Genomic DNA, 14909 nt, shown 5'->3' on the forward strand with positions numbered 1-14909 from the left:
CCACATTTAGCAAGTAGCAAATAACATCCTAATCCTATTCCCTCAAGCCAAAGTTAGAACAAACACTTACCTCGGTCCAAAGAATAGCAATCAACCCTCAAATACCGCCTTTCCTCTACAATCCGACTCCGAAACAATGGTATCTAGTCATAATTAGTTCAATAATATCAATAAGGGCTCAAAAATATAATCTCATAGCCTAGAAATGAAATTCCCATCATTCTTCCAAAAATACCAAAATTCGACACCGGTCCCACATGGTCCAAACACGAGGCTCGGACCAAAACCCAATCACCCATAACCCCACGAGTTCAAATATACAATTTATTTCAAGATTCGACCCCAAATTGAGGTTGAATCTCCCAAAATCCCCAAAACCCTAGCTCTACCCAAAACCCTTAATTTCTACTTTGGTTTCATAATTTAGGTCTAGGAATTCAGTAATTAATGAAGAAGAGTGAAGGAATTAGGTGGGAAATTACTTACCCAAAGACTTTGGTGAAGAAGAGCTTCAAAAATCGCCCCTAGAGCTTGGAGAAGACAAGTTTTATGAAGAAATGGGAAAAATCCCGTAATGGGTCTGTTTTGAGCTTTTAAAATTAACTGGGCAAAAATGCCCTTCGCGTTCGCGGGAAAGGAGCCGCGTTCGCGAAGGGTTAATTCAACAGACCATCGCGTTCGCGATGAGGAGGCTGCGAACGCGAAGAGAAAGACTGGAGGGTCCAGGGAAATTAACTACGCGAACGCGTGAATTAGTTCGCGAACGCGAAGAAGGTGGAATTAAAGCTACGCGAACGCGGGAATAGGTTCGCGAACGCGAAGAAGGGGACCCGGCCAGCATCGCGATCGCGTAAGGGCGACCGCGAAGAACAAACCTGGCCTGCAACAGCTGAAGGAAAACCTGCTATATTTCTAAGTGTAAAATCACCCCGAACCACCTCCAATTCACTCCCGAGCCCTCGGGGCTCCTAACCAATCACACACACTAACTCAATAACATCCTACGAACTTACTCGAGCGATCAAATCGCCAAAATAACATCAAAATCCATGAATCAAGCCTCAAAATCATCATTTTCATTTCAAACTTCTTAAACTTCTAACTTTAGATATTTAGGTCCGAAACACGTCAAATGACATCCGATTTCGACCAAACTTTACAGAAAGCGCTTAACACCTATTTAAGACTTGTACCGGGCGTCGGAACCAAAATACGAGCCCGATACCATGGTCTTTTAATCAATTTTCATTTCCATTTTCCTTAAGAATTTCAGAAAAACAATTTCACAGAAAAATTCATTTCTCGGGCTCTCGACCTCGAAATTCGACTCCGGGCATATGCCCGAGTCTCATATTTTTCTACGGACCCTCCGGGACCGCCAAATCACGGGTCCATGTCCGTTTACCAATGTTGACCAAAGTTAACTTTAGCAATATTAATATCAAAATTCTTCAAATTTTTCACAAAAGTTCACATATTTCAACATAAAAGCTTTCCGGCTTCGCGCCCGGACTATGCACGCAAATCGAGGCAACTAAAAGCGAGGTTTTCAAGGCCTTGGAAGCACGGAAATAGGAAGAAGTCCGGTGATGACCCTTTGGATCGTCACATTCTCCACCTCTAAAACAACCGTTCGTCCTCGAACGGACAAAGGAAAGAAGTACCTGAGTCAGGGAATAGGTGAGGATAACGGCTCCGCATATCAGACTCGGACTCCCAGGTCGATGCCTCAGGAGGCTGACCTCTCCACTGAACACGTACTGATGGAAAACTCTTCGACCTCAACTGTCGAACCTGCCGGTCTAGAATGGCTACCGGCTCCTCCTCGTAAGACAGATCCTTGTCCAACTGGACAATGCTGAAATTTAACACGTGGGCTGGATCGCCGTGATACCTCCGAAGCATGGACACATGAAACACTGGATGCACGGCTGACAAGCTGGGCGGCAAGGCAAGTCTGTAAGCCACCTCTCCCACACGATCGAGAATCTCAAATGGGCCAATGAACCTAGGGCTAAGCTTGCCCTTCTTCCCAAATCTCATCACGCCCTTCATAGGCGACACTCGGAGCAAGATCTGCTCACCAACCATGAAAGCTACATCTCGAGCCTTACGATCCGCATAACTCTTTTGCCGCGACTGAGCCGAACGAAGCCTGTCCTGAATGATCTTGACCTTATCCAAGGCCTCCTGAACTAAATCTGTACCCAATAACCGAGCCTCCCCCGGCTCAAACCATCCGACTGGAGACCGACATCGTCTACCATACAACGCCTTATATGGAGCCATCTGAATGCTGGACTGGTAGCTGTTGTTGTAGGCGAACTCTGCTAAAGGCAAAAACTGGTCCCACGAGCCTCCGAAATCAATGACACAGGCTCGGAGCATATCCTCCAATATCTGAATAGTCCTCTCGGACTGGCCGTCCGTCTGAGGATGGAACGCTGTGCTCAACTGAACCTGGGTGCCCAACTCCTGCTGAACTGCTCTCCAGAAGCGCGAGGTAAACTGCGTACCCCGATCCGAAATAATAGATACCGGCACCCCATGAAGGCGAACAATCTCTCGGATGTAGATCTCAGCTAACCTCTCCGATGAATAAGTGGTTGCAACAGGAATAAAATGCGCTGACTTGGTCAGCCTATCAACAATGACCCAAATAGCATCAAACTTCTTCCGAGTCATCGGAAGTCCAGTAACGAAATCCATAATAATCCTCTCCCACTTCCACTCGGGAAGCTCAATCCTCTGAAACAACCCACCAGGGCTCTGATGCTCATACTTAACCTGCTGACAGTTCAAACACCGAGCCACATATGCAACAATATCTTTCTTCATCCTACGCCACCAATAAAGCTGCCGCAAGTCCTGATACATCTTTGCGGCGCCCGGGTGAATAGAATACCGAGAAATATGGGCCTCCGCTAAGATCAACTCTCGAATCCCATCGACATTTGGCCCACAAACTCGTCCCTGCAACCTCAAAACACCATCATCATCTAAGGTCACCTTCGTGGCACCTCCACGCTGCACCGTGTCTCTCAGGACACACAAATGGGGATCATCAAACTGCCGATCACGGATACGCTCCAATAATGAAGAACGAGCGACCGTACAAGCTAGCACTCTGCTAGGCTCAGAAATGTCCAACCTCACAAATCGATTGGCCAGGGCCTGAATATCCAAAGCAAGCGGTCTCTGGCTGACCGGAACATAAGCAAGACTACCCATGCTGGCGGACTTCCTACTCAATGCATCGGCCACCACATTGGCCTTCCCCGGGTGGTACAAAATAGTAACATCATAATCCTTCAATAGCTCCAACCACCTCCTCTGCCTCAAGTTCAACTCCTTCTGCTTGAACAAGTACTGCAGACTCTTGTGATCAGTGTACATCTCACACGTCACACCATATAAGTAATGCCTCCAAACCTTCAAAGCATGAACAATGGCTGCCAACTCTAGATCATGAACCGAATAATTCTTCTCGTGGATCTTCAACTGCCTCGAAGCATAAGCAATGACTCTGCCATCCTGCATCAATACAGCACCGAGCCCAATACGGGAAGCATCACAATAAAGTGTATAGGGCCCTGAACCTGAGGGCAAAACCAATACCGGTGCCGTAGTCAGAGCTGTCTTGAGCTTCTGAAAGCTCGCCTCACACTCATCCGACCATCTGAACTGGGCACCCTTCTGGGTCAATCTNGGCCCCATTAGGGAAATTCGACAACATAACACTTTAACCCGGCAAGGGTACAGCTAACAGCCCAAATATCCCGGCAAGGGAGAGGTACATAAGTAATAAGTCTACACGTACCCGGCAAGGGAATAATCACAACACATCCTCTTTAAATCACTTCTTCTCCACTATCACATTCTTGTTCGAGCCAACGCTCCAAAATATACCAATCACAATTCTTCCTCAACCGTTCACATTATATGAAATTTATCGAGTAAACAGGGAAATTGTGTCACATCATTCGAATTACAAGCAATTAAGACTCACGGTCATGCTAGACTCCGGTGCATAGACAACCGTCACCATGCCTATACACCATACTCCACATTTAGCAAGTAGCAAATAACATCCTAATCCTATTCCCTCAAGCCAAAGTTAGAACAAACACTTACCTCGGTCCAAAGAATAGCAATCAACCCTCAAATACCGCCTTTCCTCTACAATCCGACTCCGAAACAATGGTATCTAGTCATAATTAGTTCAATAATATCAATAAGGGCTCAAAAACATAATCTCATGGCCTAGAAATGAAATTCCCATAATTCTTCCAAAAACACCAAAATTCAACACTGGTCCCACATGGTCCAAACACGAGGCTCGGACCAAAACCCAATCACCCATAACCCCATGAGTTCAAATATATAATTTATTTCAAGATTCGACCCCAAATTGAGGTTGAATCACCCAAAACCCTAGCTCTACCCAAAACCCTTAACTTCTACTTTGATTTCATAATTTAGGTCTAGGAATTCAGTAATTAATGAAGAAGAGTGAAGGAATTAGGTGGGAAATTACTTACCCAAAGACTTTGGTGAAGAAGAGCTTCAAAAATCGCCCCTAGAGCTTGGAGAAGACAAGTTTTATGAAGAAATGGGAAAAATCCCGTAATGGGTCTGTTTTGAGCTTTTAAAATTAACTGGGCAAAAATGCCCTTCGCGTTCGCGGGAAAGGAGCCGCGTTCGCGAAGGGTTAATTCAACAGACCATCGCGTTCGCAATGAGGAGGCTGCGAACGCGAAGAGAAAGACTGGGGGGTCCAGGGAAATTAACTACGCGAACGCGTGAATTAGTTCGCGAACGCGAAGAAGGTGGAACTAAAGCTACGCGAATGCAGGAATAGGTTCGCGAACGCGAAGAAGGGGACCCGGCCAGCATCGCGATCGCGTAAGGGCGACTGCGAACGCGAAGAACAAACCTGGCCTGCAACAGCTGAAGGAAAACCTGCTATATTTCTAAGTGTAAAATCACCCCGAACCACCTCCAATTCACTCCCGAGCCCTTGGGGCTCCTAACCAATCACACACACTAACTCAATAACATCCTACGAACTTACTCGAGTGATCAAATCGCCAAAATAACATCAAAATCCATGAATCAAGCCTCAAAATCATCATTTTCATTTCAAACTTCTTAAACTTCTAACTTTAGATATTTAGGTCCGAAACACGTCAAATGACATCCGATTTCGACCAAACTTTACAGAAAGCGCTTAACACCTATTTAAGACTTTTACCGGGCGTCGGAACCAAAATACGAGCCCGATACCATGGTCATTTAATCAATTTTCATTTCCATTTTCCTTAAGAATTTCAGAAAAATAATTTCATAGAAAAATTCATTTCTCGGGCTCTCGACCTCGAAATTCGACTCCGGGCATATGCCCGAGTCTCATATTTTTCTACGGACCCTCCGGCACCGCTAAATCACGGGTCCGGGTCCGTTTACCAAAAATTTTGACCAAAGTCAACTTTAGCAATATTAATATCAAAATTCTTCAAATTTTTCACAAAGTTCACATATTTCAACATAAAAGCTTTCCGGCTTCGCGCCGGGACTGCGCACGCAAATTTTTCAAGGCCTCGGAAGCACGGAAATAGGAAGAAGTTCGGTGATGACCCTTTGGGTCGTCACAGCATCACTCTCGGATGTTGTGTTCTCAAGGAAAATACTTCGTATCAACAGGGTCTCGATAGGTAAATTTTGTAAAGGGCCAAACTGTCAAATGAACCGTGTCCATGTAGATTACTCGAACCTGGCAAAACATGTACGCATGATCTATTGAAAGTAGTATTTTTTTCCTTTCCAGATGTTCCATGCCTTAATAAAATTCCTACTTTACAATTTCTACTTTATTTATGATCTATTGCAGAAACTAGATCAAGCGCCGATCGCGACTAAAGCTCGAGCAATCAACCCCGTACTAGGGGACTGTCGTCCAAAAATCGACATGTTCGAAATACCAAACTTCGAGACCATAAGACCTTGAAAAGGCAACCCTCGGTTTTATAGGCCACGGCCACCCCACCCGGGGGCTGACGCTTCGAACAAGTTCGAAGCATAATTGAGAAACAAGCCCAAAGGGCAAATCTCAAGTTAAAGGCTACGACCAAACTAACACGGTTCGGAGACGTTCGAATTCCGTAACAAAACAGGCCTTCTAATATTTTTACAAAACTGGTTAAAATAGTCTACCCTCGGCAAAGTTACATAGGGTATCGATAACATCAACTCTCAAAAACCTTAAGGGGTACCAAGTTGTTCGAACTCTCGAACAAGCTTATGCTAAGGCATAACAAAGTAAAAGGTTTTCAATAACACCGAATCCTGATGGGTACAGATTTATCTCATGCTAAGGCATAACAAATTTTTATGTGATTAAACTTCTTAAGCCGAAAAGGAAAAAAGCCACTCTTTTGAGGCCATATCGGTCCAATTCAAGAGCCTAAGGACCATTATATTGAGTTCGAAAACCCACGCTCACTCAACTGACACCTAAGGATTTTTTCTACTCCGAGTTTGAGCAAGTATGCACTCGATTATAGAGACTATACTAATCCGACTTCGACAAAATTTCGCAAGGCAATGAAGTGAGTCAAAATTCTCACAAGATATAAAGTATATCCAAATTATCATAAGGCGAATAGCAAAACAAAGTTTTCACAAAACATAAATTGGAGACGAGTTAGAAAGAAAAGAGATCTTTCATATATGCAAAAATATTTACAAAGACCCCTCGGGGTATTGCACAAAAAAATCTGAAAAAGAAAAAAATTCTAAGTGCCTAATCTTCCCCGGGACCCTCATCTTCATATTCTCCACTCTCGGATCCACTCGCGCTCTCGGAGTCATCATCAGAAGAAGAAAGCAGCGCTTTAGCTTCGGCCTCGAGTACTTTCGCGTTCCCGATATCGACAGCAAGGTCAAAGCCACGAGCATTTATCTCCTCGAGAGTATCTCTCCGAGACTATCATTTGGCATGCTCGGCAATACAGAATGCTCGAGCGTGAGCAGCATCAGAAATTTCTTTTGCTCGAGCTTAAGCGGCCTCGGCATCGGATGGGTAGACAGCAGCAATTGCCTCAGCATCGGTTTTAGCCGTCTCAACCTCGGATTTGGCTTTTGCCAATTCGATGGCCAACCAAGGCTCGAGCTCCTCCATTTTCTTGGCCTGAGCTGAGCCTTCCTCCTTCATGTTTTGGAGCTGACGTTTGGCCGATGACAGTTGGGCCCGAGAAGTCTCCTTCTTCGAGGCAAGGCGGTCCATGTTTTGATTCCACCCCAAGGTCTCCGCCTCCTTCGTGATGGCCTCCTCACGGAGCTGCTCGATCTTCTCGGCCTTCTCACCTGCATGATTGAACTATTAGTCATCATCCCCGAACTGATACATCACACTTCTAAAAAAATTTCATTACCTGCTCAATCAGGTCGGTTTGCTCTTTATGGCCTGTGGCCAATTCTGCTCGGAGGACCTTGATCTCCTCTTCTTTTTGCCCACTAAGAAGTTTGAGGGCATCTCTCTCCTCCATGAGCCTCTTCAGATCGGCCTCACACCGGTTCATCTCTGCCCGGGATTTAGAAAACGCTTCCCGATGAAGCATCAAGGCCTATGAAGAAAGAAAGGAAATCAGGCAAAAGTATTGATAAAGGGAGCTAAGGCTTACATGACTCTGGAGTCGATGAGCCTCATCGAAGATACTCGATGCATCACCCAGATAGGAAGCATCTTCGACTCTCGTTAAGCAATTGTGAAAAAGGTCCTCCCCTTCATGGGCCATTCCTACATCGGGGGTCTCCATGGCCTGGGCCTCCTGAACTTGCCCCTCGGAAAATGTGGGGAGGGGCGGCGAATCATCAACGTCTATTTCCCCAAGCAAGTCACTTGGGGCGTTATTTTCATTTCGAAGGGCTTCGAAACCTACCCCTTCCAACACATCCGCCGATTTTTCGTCACGGTGGGAGGCATCGTCAGTCTCCGACGGCTTGGGAACTTTGCTCGGGCCATCTCCCGAGATCTCCTTGGTCCGAGGCTGAACCTCTTCGATCATTAACGGCTCAGCGGCCTTGGGGACCTCGGTGCTCCTCTTTTGAGCCACCAGCTCATAGTCAGCGTCACCATTTTCCTCTTCTTCATCTCGTAGTCGCTGAGCTACATCGACAGGCAGGGAGGAGGTTTCATTCTTCGACTTACGGGCCTTGTTCTTTTTAGGCTTTGGAGTCTCGGAGGGCGAGACCCTTTTTCTTTTCTTCTCCTTCGATGGCTTCGGGATCGGGGACAGAACCTCCTCCTCCCCAGACGGGGGCATCATGACGGCAATGTCTCCCAGGCCTATGTGAAAAGAAACCAAGTGAATGAGAGAGGAAACATTTCGGAAAAAGATCATCAAATACATGAAAAGAAGCTTACCATGATTTTTGGCCTCCCATCGGCCCCTTTCCAAATCGCGCTACGAGCGCTCGGCATATGAAGAAGTCGAGGCCAGTTTCCGAACCCAGCCCTCAAGATTCGGAATTCCACCAGGCATCCAAGAAACCACTGCATCGTAGGAAAAGGTACCAATAAAAAAAGGCAAAAGAAACATCACAATAAACAGAAGCTGTAAGTGGGTTTGTACTTACGCTTCATGTTCCATTGCTCGGGGAAAGGCATCTTTTCAGCCGGGATTTTTTCGGAAGTCCTCACTCGAACGAACCGACCCATCCATCCTTGATACTTGTCCTTGTCTATGCTCGAGAACAACACCTTGGTAGCCTGACGCTGAAGCCTTATTAACCTATCTCGATAGAGACAGGGGATGTACATTCTGATAAGATGGTTGAGGGTGAAAGACATCCCTTCGACCTTGCTCACGAAAAATCGGAGCAGAATAACGATCCGCCAAAAGAAGGGGTGGATTTGACCTAGGGTTACTCGATATTGGCGGCAAAAGTCGATGATGACGGGATCGACAGGGCCCAGCGTGAAAGGGTAAGTGTAAACACTTAGAAACCCTTTCACGTAAGTAGTGATGTCCTCTTCATGGGTCAGAATCACCACCTCTTTGTCTCCCCAGTTGCGATCCCTCTTCACCTGCTCGAGGTCGTCCTCAGTTATCGAGCATATATATCTCGACATATGCTCACATCGGCCAGGGACTGACGAAGTTTTCTCGACTTTAAAGTCAGAAGAAAGATCACACACCCCAGGAACACACTCCTCGAGACGTGGCTCCACCGGCATTTTATCGCCGGCCGGCCTCGATGAAGAAGCTTTTTCCTTTTGGGGAGCGGTTTTAGATGTTTTTTCCATTTTTATATGGATTCAGAGAAAGAAGAAGATGGGATTTGTTGTTTTGAGAAAAGGTTGACAACAGGATTTGAAGAACTTGCAGAATTGGAAAACTTGAAGGAAGTAGAGTGCTTTGAAGATTAAGGGAAGTTTTGAAAGTAAAGTTTGAGAAAATTATAATGAAGACCTATTTATAATGTTTTCTGTGACGGTTCAAAGACACTGGTGGCCGACCATCAACTGACGCTCATTAATGATTTTGGGAACTGTACCAGCGCGACGCTTCGATCGCTTATGTCACAAGGGTGATGTCATAACCGGTTGAGGTATAAAATCGAAGACTGAGTTCGTTTCTTCTCATTACACTCCAAGAAATGAGGGGACTATCTGTATACGGGTAAAATTGGGCTTGCCCGATTTTGCCATTTAATCGAGACCAGAGAATCACGCCGAGGGTCAGTCTCGTAATAGATCAGGTTAGAGCACGAAGATAAGGTATCGAGCTCCAGAACCGAGGTGCTCGTCAAGATCGAGGCCAACAATAGTCGAGACCATATATGACAGACTTCGAACGAAGCCCAATAATGGGAAGACGAGATATCCATAACTGGCCGAAGATCACGGCGAAAATACCAGAACAGATTAAATCAAGGGCGGGTGTTTAGGCCAATCATAGGATTTACTTCTATAATTAGAGTTATACCATAATTAGGATTTCTCTACTATATAAAGAGGAGTCCCCATCATTTGTAAGCACTTTACATTCACACAGATCAAAGGAATACAATATTCACTCTTTAATTTACATTCTCTTGTTTATCAGCTTGTTACGTTTTAACTGTCATTGCACAACTAGCTTGAGGGTGTACTAGCTCGAGGGCTCTGTCCAAACATTGGTTTGCTTTACATTATTGTTTATTTCCATCACGTATCTTTACGTTTATCAATCGGTATTAGGTGAAATTACGTATCCTTAAAACCACATTATAAGTTTAATTGTATCCAGTTTTTAGGGTAAATAATTGTATTTACTTTTTCTTATTCGAACTTTCATGTCACGACCCGGATTTCCCACCGACGGGATCGTGATGGCGCCTACTCGTGAAAGCTAGGCAAGCCAACTACTATGATATTAACTCATCATCAATTAACCCCAAGCGAGATAAATAGTAAGTAAAACTAAGCAGATATAAAGTACGGAAAATGTTATAGCAATTCAAATGCTCCAATACATGTCTACCCCAATGATCTGGTGTCACAAGTTCACGAACATCTATGAATATCTACAAACACTGGTTTAGAAAAAAAAAGTACAACCGTTCTCGAAATGAAAAGAGACAGTATATCTTAAACATAAGGGAAGGGGACTCCGGAGTCAGCGAACGCCGGCAGACCTACCTCGGGTCTCCTATGGACTGAAGGCAGCAACCCACGATCTACTTACGAGGTCCGGCACCGAAATCTGCACAGAAAGTGCAGAGTGCAATATCAGTACAATCGACCCCAATGTACTGGTAAGTGTCGAGCCTAACCCCCGCGAAGTAGTGACGAGGCTAGGACACGACAACCATATAAAACTGTGCAGTTAAACCATATACAAACAGAACGATAATAACAGAATATGACAGATAAAGATGGGAAGGGAAACATGCTGCGGGGAAGATCAAATACTAACAGAATTTCAGTAGAGAAGCATAAAGAACACCATATTTATATCAGCAGGAATAAGGAAAACAGTAATACGTGCACGACATCACCCTACGTGCTTTTACTCTCGTCCTCACCATAAGAATCAACAAAATCGGCACGGCATCACCCGTTGTGCATTAACTCTCATAATCATGGCACGGCATCACCCTTCGTGCATTAACTCTCATAATATCGGTACGGCATCACCCTTCGTGCTTTAACTCTCAAGTCATGGCACGGCATCACCCTTCGTGCATTAACACTCACAATATCGGCACGGCATCACCCTTCGTGCTTTACACTCTTCCTCACCCAAACAATAGAAACAATACGTCCCGGCAAGGGAATCAACAACATAAACAATAACATCCCGGCGAGGGAATCAACAATATAAACAATAACATCCCGGCAAGGAAATCAGCTATAACCAATCTCGTTCCAAGAGTTACTTCACAAAGCAAATCTCAACTTGAGCCAATACTCAACAATGGTCAATTACCAAGAAATTATCACGAATCATGTTCAACATTGATAATCATCAACCTAAGCATGGACAATACACAATAGAGTCACAACAATCATGGTATAAGACTCACGGGCATGCTTGACACCATCGTATAGTTACTCGTCACCACACCTATACGTCGTACTCAACACTAACACGTAGCAATTAAGACCACAACTCCTATTCCCTCAAGCTAAGGTTAGACCAAACACTTACCTAAATTCCACGGACAAATCAAGCCTCAATTACCGCTTTACCTCTCGGTTCCACTTCCAATCCGCTTGTATCTAGTCATAATTTACTTAATAACATCAATAAATGCTAAATAACTCAATTCTAATGCATGAATATAGATTTCCCCATGTTTTTCCCAAAAAGTCAAAATCCGACCCCGGGCACGCTTGGTCAAAACTCGAAGTTTGAACCAAAACCCGATCGCCCATTCATCCACGAACTCAAATATGCAATTGGTTATGAAATCGGACCTCAATTTGAGGTCCAAATCCCCAAAATTCGAAAATCCTAATTTCTACCCAAGAACACCCAATTTCCTATGAAAAACCCTAGATTTTGGAGTGAAATCATGTAAAAAGATGAGTTAGATTGAAGAAGATGAGTTAGAAATCACTTATTTATGATTTGGAGAAGTTTGAGTCCTTGAAAAAACGCCTAAGGATGTTTAGGACTTGAGAGAATTAAAAAAATGGTGAAAAATCCCGTCTGAAATCCCACTTAACAGGCTACAGTTATCACAATAGCGACCAGGGGTTCGCAATTGCGAACCCTATAAATTTTCGCTGCCTTCGCATTTGCGACAACTGTGACCTTCGCATTTCCGGCCAGAGTGTCGCATTTGCGAGGATGGCCTGCCCATGCCTGGTTCGCAATTGCGACACTATTGTCGCATTTCCCAGGCCTGCTCACTTCGCAATTGCGAAGCCTCATCTCGCAATTGCGAGATCAGAGGCCTGTGCAAAAATACCAGATGCATCAGCTGAGTTTTCCTAAGTTCTAATCACTCCGTGGCTTATCCAAAACTCACCCGAGCCCTCGGGGCTCTAAACCAAACATGCACGCAAGTCTAAATCATCATACAGACTTGCTCGTGCGATCAAATCATCAAAATAACATCAAGAACTACGAATTTAGCACCAAAATTCATGAAATTCTTAAGAACATTGAAATTTCTATTTTTTCAGCTATAGGTCCGATTCATACCAAATCAACTCCAATTCATACCAAATTTCACAGTTTCGACTTAATTATTATTTTAAACCTGTACCGGGACCCGGAACCAAAATACGGGCCCGATTCCATCAAGATTACACGCTATTTCATTTCTAAAAATGCTTATATTTTCCAGCAAACAATTTTCTTTAAAAATTCATTCCTCGGGCTAGGGGCTTCGGAATTCGATTCCGGGCATACGCCCAAGTCCCATATTTTACTGCGGACCCTACGGGACCGTCGGAACACGGGTCCGGGTCCGTTTCCCCAAAATTTTGACCGAAGTCAACTTAATTCCATTTTAAAGGCAAAACTTAGTATTTTTCTCAAATTTCACATAAAGGCTTTCCGGATATACGCCCGGACTGCGCACGCAAATCGAGAAGAAACAAAAGGTGATTTTCAATGCATCGGAACACATATTTATCTTCTAAAGCAAAAGACGACCTTTTGGGTCATCACATTTCAGATAAAAAAGTAAATAACATATGGATGGACTTTGGTCAACTTCAAAGGGTCAAACAAAATCCGGGACAAAAGGAACGGGAAAAAATTATCTGTATTCATTACACCAAATCACTAAATAAATTTTATATTTACTAGCCTTATGGTGCGTACTTTATGCTTGTACCATCAACGAGTATATTAAATTTTAAAAATTACAATTTCTTCATGGTTATATGTTTCTTTATCTAGGGTAAGTTGAATAATTAGAAAAACGAAACAAATTACGGTAGACAAGATATCCATCTCATCAACATACAACTTTATTTTACCTTTTTTAAATGTATTTTTGTATCCTTTTATAATGATAAACCAATGAATAATATATATTTTTAAAAATTCTAACTTTTTCCCAAGGGTGATTCACGTAGTTAGAACCTAATTATAATAGTAATAATACTCCATACACTACAATACTAAAATTATGAAATTCGTTTAAATTTTTATTTGTGTTAATTATAAGGAAACCAGCTCAACTCATGTTAAATTATTTAAATACATATTGTCTACAGATTATATCCTCAATCTTTCATGTTTGCAAGCGTTTTAACCAATTTGACTTGTAATACTATACCATAAGTTATTTTTGCTCTATGTTTTGACTTTTGATTTCTTTCACCGGCAATCCTCTATGGAACAAATTTTGAACCCAACTTGAAAAATAATTTTACTTATATGATAAATTTGGAAAAAGATTGAAATTTATTCTTTTGCTAATTATTTAATTCAAAGACTTAATTATTGCTCTCAATGTTAAAGGTTTTTGTTGATGTATTCTTAATATTAGCATATCCTAAATTTTAAAATTTAAATGTAATTATAATTTTACCTAATAATTTTTTTTTTCAAAGGGCAAAATATTCTCTTAGTTATTTTTCCTAATTGTTGAGTGTAGCTTTTAAATATTATACAACAAATCAACAAAGGAAAAAAAATATTATTTTAATAGAAAATGTGTTAAAATATAATAGGAGATGTATAATAGTTCATATTCAAAATAATATGAAAGGGGTTATAGTTATGTTATATTGTTCAAAACAAGAAAATTAATTATATTAGGTAAAATTTTAATTGATTTTCAAATATTAAAAAAATCAATATACATAATTATATATGTCGATTACTCCTCAAATGATAGTGGATGTAAGTCACATGTATGAGAGAAACGCTTGGATTATTTTGCGTGGTACTCCAAATCTTACGTAGTTACTTATTCCAGCATTAAGCAATATTTTAAAAGCCTAAGGTATTTATATTTTAGAATTCCATTTATTCTAACCAAATCTATCTGTAAAAATTGCACGGGGCGTCCTATTTGGTCGTCCCCATTTAACCTATGCCTATTCTTTTAAAAACTTTTAACTTGTACCCACTTTTTAAACAACTTCAGCTCCCTTTCTCCTCCTCAAAGTTTTATCTTTTCTTTTTCCAGAAGTAAGGTTCATCCTTATCTGCTTCTTCTTATTTCTCCGATGAGTTCTATAAATTTTCAGGCCAACTTATACATCTGAAACAACCAATTTGCTTTCTTCGTCACTTCCTATCACGTGACATGCATATATATACAATTGACTTGGTGATTTATTTGATTAATTACTACTGTTGGACCACATTTCAAGGAACTAACAACTCCCTATGGCCATTCCAGCTTAAGGCACCTCTTGGTGGACTCAAGAAGAAGAGAAACCACTATGTTGA

Source organism: Nicotiana attenuata, chromosome 3, assembly GCF_001879085.1.
Source record: "Nicotiana attenuata strain UT chromosome 3, NIATTr2, whole genome shotgun sequence".
Taxonomy (NCBI): domain Eukaryota; kingdom Viridiplantae; phylum Streptophyta; class Magnoliopsida; order Solanales; family Solanaceae; genus Nicotiana; species Nicotiana attenuata.